The sequence below is a fragment of the Benincasa hispida genome, chromosome 9 (genome assembly GCF_027475165.1).
Source record: "Benincasa hispida cultivar pf3 chromosome 9, pf3_genome.v1.1, whole genome shotgun sequence".
NCBI classification, from domain to species: Eukaryota; Viridiplantae; Streptophyta; class Magnoliopsida; order Cucurbitales; family Cucurbitaceae; genus Benincasa; species Benincasa hispida.
The window spans coordinates 32,910,088-32,919,009 of NC_143486.1; positions in this window are offsets into that span (position 1 = coordinate 32,910,088).

Sequence of the window (8,922 nt, forward strand, 5' to 3'; positions counted from 1 at the left end):
AGATTGAACATTTCCACAATGTACTCCCTTATGTTCCCATTGCTCTTATACCTCGTGGAAGTTAAAAAAGTAAAAATACTACTTGCTTCCCCTTTTTTCATTTTTAGCAAAATATTTCTCAATTTGACCTAGAAACTTATTGGCATTTTCACTTTCCGTGATAGAGCCCCAAAAAAACTCTGGAATGGAGTGCCTAATATCATCAGACATATGCGATTTGACCGTTCCCACTTCTCTATATGAGTCGTATTCGACTGTTCCTCAGTAGAAGTAGGTTTATCGATCCTTAATGCAAGGTCCAAATCCATACACTCGAGAATATCTCTAGGCTTTCCTTCCAAATCTTGAAGTTCGATCCATTCAACTTAGGGATTGAACACAGATTTCTAGATATTTGAGTAAGACCAACTAAAACAATAAACAACAAAATATATGCTCACAATTAAAATATAACAAAATAATTTCACATAAGTGGTGGACCCCTTAACAAGATACCTAGCACAACATTGATATCTAGCCTCTGGGCAAAAACACCAACTATAAATGGTACTCTCAACGTAGTAATAGAAGTACTGACAATAAACTCTGTCAAAAAATAGCCTTTCTTTGGACCAACTATTTTTCACATGAGCAATCCTTATAATTGCCACATACTCATTACCACATGCATACTCACAATTTGGCCAAATAATTATCTTCCTTTGGGCCGATAATTATCCACATAAATTCATGAATATGTACATCTTATATTTCATATTAAAATGATCTAGATAATAGAGGCTACTTTTGTAACATATTATTTTTTACTAATTCAATCTAAAATATAAGACACAATAATATAATAATATTATTGTGTAAAAATAAAAAAGGAAGAACACTAAATAGTCTTTACCAAAATTCACTTAATAATTACATACACATAATACAATTAAATCAACATGAACATGTGAATATCACCAAAACAATCAAATTGTACATTTTAATTCACAAACTTATCAATCAAGAACTAAGAACCCTTTTCAAGAATTTCACCAAGTTATTAATTAAGAAAACTTAGAAACGCGGGCAAGAAATTCAATCAGCAATTAATCCAAATAGTTGAAAAATTCAATATAATCAAACTATTAAAAAATAAATTCACTGAATTCAATCAGTTTTTTTTTATAAAAAAAAAACCACCAGTGTCCAAAATTATCAATCACAATTGAGTTTTAGAAATCTTATTCATTAATTAAGTATTAACACAACTTTTCAGTTAAAAAAAAAAACAACGACAACATTAACTTTTCCATTATTAATCAAATTTAAAATTGAATTCATAAAATCACCCGTTAAGAATTAAATAATAAAAAAAACTGATAATTAAAACCAAGAACCGCCGAAAAGATTTTAATCGGTAATTGACCGATACCTTTGTCCGACAACAACTTCAGTCAGTCACTGACCGAAAGTCTTGATAGGCAAAACTTGCAACAATAAGAGACCCAACTCTTTCCATCGGTATTTAATCTTTTTTAGTGGATTTCATCACATTGGTGATCTTTTGTCAAGAAGATTGCACTAAACATCCTCCATTTTGACAATAATAGAACTAAAGTTTTTTTTTAATCAAAATAATCAACCAAAAAAATTCACTTTAATCTACCACTAGCACATCATTCATAATCGATCATGGGTATGCCAAATACCACCGACAAGAACACGGGTTGTAAGAACACATATTGCCGAAGAAAAAAATGACTGCAAAGATTTCCAACCTACCGTCAGTGGGATTTACAACGTTGCTATAGTAAGCCGACCGTTTTTTTAATTCTTTAAATTCTTTACCAAAACCAAAATTTAATCAACAATACCAAAGGAAAATGTATAAAACTAACAATTCAACATGAAATTCATACTCTGACACCACGTGTTAGCATAATTACTTTATATCTTTATTGAATAGATAAACCCTAAGATCATTCATGCCAAATTGTCAAAAATATATACGTACCAGATTCCATTGATGAATTGATAATGATTCCAAATGGCTATTTCTTCCTCAACCAAAACACCAAATGCCCTAAGTGGGATCTTTCCCTAGATGGGATTCAAGAAAGATTGATTGCTTATTGTTTTGGTATATTGGGGACCATAGTCTAAGGTTTCTTTATATACTAGTTCAATTAGGGTTCCCATTAAACCCTAATTAACTAGGAATGAGCTTCTACCCATTAAGTCCATACTCAATTAGGAATCTAGAGCCTTAATTTATTAGATCACATAATATGGCTCAATCTAATAAAATAACCCAATGTGACAAATTATTAATCCACATACATAGCCCATACTTTAACTAAACATAATATTATTTAAGTATATCTAACACAATATGCTCATGAAAAATTTTAGGTGGTAAACCTTTAGTAAATGGATCTATCACTATAGAGTTTATTCCTATGTGTCTATCAAAATTTGACTATTCTGAACTCTTTCTTTAACAACCAGAAACTTCACGTCTACATGCTTTGACTTCATATTGCTTCTGTTGTTGTTGAAATACATCACTGTCGATTTATTGTCACAAAATAATTTTAGTGGTCTTTCTATGCTAAGCCTTATCCGCAACCCAATGACAAAATTTTGCAACCATATTCTATAATTCGACGTCTTATAACATGCTATAAACTCTGCAGCCATGATAGAAGGAACCATAAGTGTGAAGGAACTCTTATCAAAGAGAACCCATGAGTGGAAGCATGATCGATCCAAATTCATTGTAACAGAATTACAAGCATTCACAAACATACAACCCAGTTATGCATCTTTAACAAAATTACGACATGCTTTAGAAATAAAATACAAAAGGAACAAGAGACATACTTTTGAAGAACTTTCTTCCACAGATCTCTCGCTCTCGTGAAGACTCAGACCAGTAACCTCTCATTGTCGTTACGATCGTCTACCCTGTTAGGATTGATGCCCTAAACCCTCGTTGGATCCTGTAGTTTGTAAACACATGTATTGAACAAATGTTTGTGGTGTAATAATCTGAGATATTTTCTTCATTGTTGTCTATGAAACATGGGATATTTTAATTGCTTTACCACAAACCAATAAACTAAGATCCCTGATTGTCGTTGTAACTTAAGCATGTATATGAAGACATACAAGTGAATCATGCCTTAAGTGATAACCAAAATGGTCTGTACTATATGAATATAAGAGGGAAACCTTATCTTGGTGACACTACGGATGTGGCCCGCTTTGTAGATAGTTACAAGTGTTGTGATGTGCTACAGATGGTCTGATCCTGATCATTCATGTGAAACATACAAGCGGGGGCGTCCTATACAAAGGAGTTTGTATAAGAATGGATCACGAAGTGTATAATCTCGTTATATAACATCGTTCATGACAGAGATTTCACTTCACTAGGATGACCATAGGTAACATGACCTTAATCTTGAGTGATTTGGGAACTTTTGGGTGCGATTGGCCAGATTGCCAACTCAAACCTACCACTTTGGGGATTTGTCTGATTTAGGAGTTGGGAACTCAGCTACATAAGATGGAATTCACTCCTTCCCTGAAGTAGGGGTAAGTAGATAGATTGCTCCCATGAGGGCTGATTTTAGGACTTGGACGATGTGACGCCACACACCTTCTCATGCCCGAGAGGTGCTCGCTCGTAGTAGGACTATGAGATATTGTTTAATAGAGGGATCGGTGGCATTTAAGGAGTTAGATGTAATTACAGAGGCAAAACGGTAAATTGACCCAACTATACTTACGAGCATCTATGAATGGTTATCGTACTGTTGGCTGGTTATATCTGATGGACACAAAAATATATCTGTAGTGAGAAGAGTGTAGCTATCGATCTTTAATGGAGTGCCCGGTAGTTAACAGATGGTGGATCTCGTGGCTAAAGAGTTTAGTCAGCTATTCACGTATCGTTGGAGCTTCAAGCTACAGGTCCATAAGGTCCCCTTAGTAGCTCAATGGATTCAAGTTGAGAATCAGTTTTTGGGTCAGTTTGTAGTGTTCAAATTGACAAGAGGGAGTTTATTTATATATGATATGATTAAACTGGTCAATTATATATGATATAGTTGACATGATGTATGAGATACATTAATTAGAGGAACATGATGTAAATATGATTTATATCAAGTATAGGAGAAAAGGACTATGGTTTAAATGTTGCATATGATGTGGTATTAAAACTATAGGTTATAAATATAATATGATAAGTTAGTTATTATATTTATTTTTAATTAAACAGTTATGAGATAATTCTTGATGGTTTTCTCCATAACCGTGTGTAAAAGTGGGAGGTTGCATTCAGTTTTCATAACTGTAAGGATAAAATGAAAATAGTTTTTCTCCCCATTTTGGAAGGCATCACTTAATCGCTTCATAAGTTATACATTGCCTACGTTTAACTCATGAGAGCCTACATGACAGTTCAAAGTGTTTTCCTAAATGATCATGTACACGCGCATTCATCTAAATGATCGTGTTGTTTTTCTAAACAATCGCATAGACTTTACTAAACGATCATGTTGTTTTACTAAAAGATTGCACGCATGAGCGAGTTTCACTAAACGATCGTCTAAACGATCAAGCACCAGTCTGTACGATAAACTCTAAACTCTTCCACTTGCTTGGTCGTTGAATACGATCGTTCTTTCCTCCTTCCCTCTATCAAATCCAATAGAGCCCACACCTCCTAGATTCTCACTCTAAGAATACCAAGGTCACTGAGTGGTGGTGTCCAAGTTGCTGCTTATTTGTGTAAAAGACTGTTTGTTTGCTGAGTGACAGCGAGAGATTTGGGTAGATAATTGGCTTGGCATTACAGTGACAACGAGAGGTGCTGATCCAAGCAAGAGTGGGAGATAAACAGCACAAAAGTTCTTCAAACCTATGGTTAAAAATGGATCTACAAGAGGAAACGGGGTGCTGATGGGAAGGTGCAAACCTTTAAGGATAGACTTGTGGCAAAGGGTTATACCTAGGTGGAAGGAGTCGACTATGAGGAGATTTTCTCGCTTGTTGCCATGTTGAAGTCTATCTGCATCCTCATGTCCATTGACACATATTATGACTATGAATTATGGCAAATGGATGTCAAGACTGCCTTTCTGAATGGTAATCTTGAAGAGACCATTTATATGGTGCAGCTCGAGGGATTCATAAACCAAGGTCAAGAGCAAAAGGTTTGCAAACTGAATTGGTCCATTTATAGGCTGAAACAGGCATCTCGATCATATAATATTCGGTTTGATACTGTGATCAAATCGTATGGCTTTGACCAAAACATTGATGAGCCTTGTGTCTATAAGAAAATCATCAACAGTTCAATAGTTTTCCTAGTGTTGTATGTAGAAGATATCCTATTCATTGGGAATGATGTAGGACTACTGACATCAATTAAGAACTGGGTAGCGACCTAATTCCAAATGAAAGATTTGAGAGAGGCTCAGTTTGTTCTGGGTATTCAGATCTTTCGGGATTGAAAGAACAAAGTGCTAGTGCTGTCTCAGGCATCGTACATTGACAAGATGGTTCTCAAGTACTCGATGCAGAACTCCAAAAGGGGCCTATTGCCTTTCAGGCATGGAGTTACTTTGTCTAAGAAAATGTGTCCTAAGACACCTTAACAGGTTGAGGAGATGAGACGAGTCCCCTATGCACTTTCCGTTGGCAGTTTGATGTATGCGATGCTCTATACTAGATCGAACATTTGCTACGCTGTGGGGGATTGTCAGTAGGTATCAGTCTAATCCAGGACAGGGTCATTGGACCGCAGTCAAGAACATCCTCAAGTATCTTCGAAAAACGAGGGACTACATGCTTATGTATGGATATAAAGATTTAATCCTTATTGGATACATGGACTCTGACTTTCTGACTGATAAGGATTCTTGGAAATCCACTTCAGGGTCAGTCTTCACTCTTAACAGAGGAGTAATAGTGTGGCGAAGCACTAAGTCGGGGTGCATCGTCGAGTCCACGATGGAGGCCGAGTATGTAGTGGCTTGTGAAGCTGCTAAGGAGGCCATTTGGCCCAGGAAGTTCCTGACTGATCTGGAAGTTGTTCTAGACATGTCTAGGCCCATCACCCTCTATTGTGACAATAGTGGTGCTGTGGCGAACTCCAGGGAGCCAAGGAGTCACAAGCACGACAAACATATAGAGCGAAAGTATCATCTCATCCGCGAGATAGTGCATCGAAGTGACGTGATAGTCACAAAGATTGCTTCAGAGCACAACGTTGCTGGTCCGTTTATGAAGGCTCTCACTGCTAAAGTTTTTTAGGGTCACCTTCAGAGCATGGGTCTACGGGACCGCCCGTGGCTAGACTAGGGAAAGTGGGAGATTTTTGTACTGGGCCTTAGTGTCCTAGTTTATTATTTTGTACTTGTTATTTTGTACCCACTCGCTTTAGGACAAGTGGAAGATTGTTGAAGTTGATGCCCTAAACTCTCGTTGGGTCCTATAGTTTGTAAACACTTATATTGAACAAAAGCTTGTGATGTAATAATATGAGATATTTTCTTCACTGTTATCTATGAAACATGGGATGTTTTAATTGTGTTACCACAAACCAATAAACTAAGATCTTGGTTTTTGTTGTAACTTAAGCATGTATGTGGAGACATACAAGTGGATCATGCCTTAAGTGATAACCAAAATGGTCAATAGTATATAGATAGGTAATATGACCTAGGATGACCATAGGTAATATGACCTTAATCTTGAGTGAGTTGGGAACTCCTGCCTTTTAGGGCGGTCCTTTTGATTTGCTTGGGTGTAAGTGGCTAGATTGCCGACTCAAACCTACCGCTTTGGGGATTCGTCTGATTTGGGAGTTGGGAACTCAGCTAAATAAGATGGAGTTCACTACTTTCCCGAAGTAGAGGTAAGTAGATAGATTGTTCCCTTAAGGGCTAATTCTGGGACTTGGACGATGTGGCGTCACACACCTTCTCATGGCCCGAGAGGTGTTCGCTCATAGTAGGACTATGAGATATTATTCAATAGAAGGATCAGTAGTATTTAAGAAGTTAGATGTAACTACAGACGCAAAACGGTAAATTGACCCAACTGTACTTACGAGCATCTGTGAAGAGTTATCGTGCTGTTGACTGGTTATATCTGATAGACACAGAAATATATCTATAGGGAGAAGAGTGCAGCTCGGTCTTTAGTGAAGTGCCTGACAGTTAATGGATGGTGGATCTTGTGGCTAAAGAGTTTAATCAGCAATTCACGTATCGTTGAAGCTTCAAGCTACATATCCATAAGGTCCCCTTGGTAGCTCAATGTATTCAAGTTGAGAATCAGTTTTTGGGTCAGTTTGAAGTGTTCAAATTGAAAAGAGGATATGATTAAACTAGTCAATTATATATGATATAGTTGACATGATGTATGAGATACACTAATTGGAGGAACATGATGTAAATATAATTTATATCAAGTATAGGAGAAAAGAACTATGGTTTAAATATTGCATATGATGTGATATTAAAACTATAGGTTATAAATATAATATGATAAGTTAGTTATTATATTTATTTATAATTAAACAATTATGAGATAATTGTTGGTAGTTTTCTCCATAACCGTGCATAAAAGTGGGAGGTTGCATTAAGTTTTCAAAACTGAAAGGATAAAAAGAAAAAAAAAATTCCCATTTTGGAAGGCATCGCTTAATCGCTTAGTAAGTTGTACATTGCCTATCGTTTAACTCACGAGAGCCCACACGACAGCTCAAAGTGTTTTCCTAAATGATCGTGTACATGCGCTTTGTCTAAACGATCGTGTTGTTTTTCTAAACGATCGCATAGATTTTACTAAACGTTCGTGTTATTTTACTAAATGATCACGCGCCTGAGCGAGTTTCACTAAACGATCGTCTAAACGATTAGACCTGATTTACTAAACGACTATATACCTTTTACGAAATGATCAAGCACTAGCCTATACGATAGGCTTTAAACTCTCCCGCTTGCTTGGTTGTTGAATACGATCGTTCTTTCCTCCTTCTCTCTTCCAAATCCAACAGAGCCCACACCTCCTGGATTCTCACTCTGAGAGTACCAAGGTCACTGAGTGGTGGTTCCCAAGTTGCTGCTTGTTCATGTAGAAGACTATTCATTTGTTGAGCGACAACACGAGATTTGGGTAGACGATTGGCTTGGCGTTGCAGTGGTAGCGAGAGGTGCTGATCCAAGCTAGAGCGAGAGATAAACAGAAGAAAAGGTCTTCACATAGTCTAGTCAATCACGAACAAATTTCTCCACGAATGGGTAACCTCTCGGACACCACCACTCAGTAACCTTGATATTCTTGGAATGAGAATCTATGAGGTTTGGGCTCTATTGGATTTGGTAGAGGTTTGGAGGAAACAATGATCGAACTTAATGACCAAGCAAGTGGGAGAGTATAGTGTCTATCGTATAGACTTTGTGCTTGATCGTTTAGTAAAATTTCAGCAAGTACACAATCATTTAGGAAATCAGGTGTGACCATTTACATGATCTTTAGGAATTTTTGCTTGCCACATGATCATTCAGTAAAATACTACACGATCGTTTAGAGAATGACACATGTACACGATCGTTTAGACAAACACTTGAAGACTATCGTGTAGATTCTCGTGAGCTAAATGATTAGTAGTGTACTTTATGAAACGATCCTTACAAAAATAGAAACATTTTTCATTTTATCCTCCAGTTATGAAAACTGAATACAACCTCCCACTTTCACGCACGGTTATAGAAGAAACCACCCACAATTATCTCATAATTGTTTTAATTATAAATAAATATAATAACTAACTTATCATATTATATTTATAACTTATAGTAATATCATATCATATGTAACATTTAAACCATAGTCATTTTCTCCTTTACTTGATATAAATCA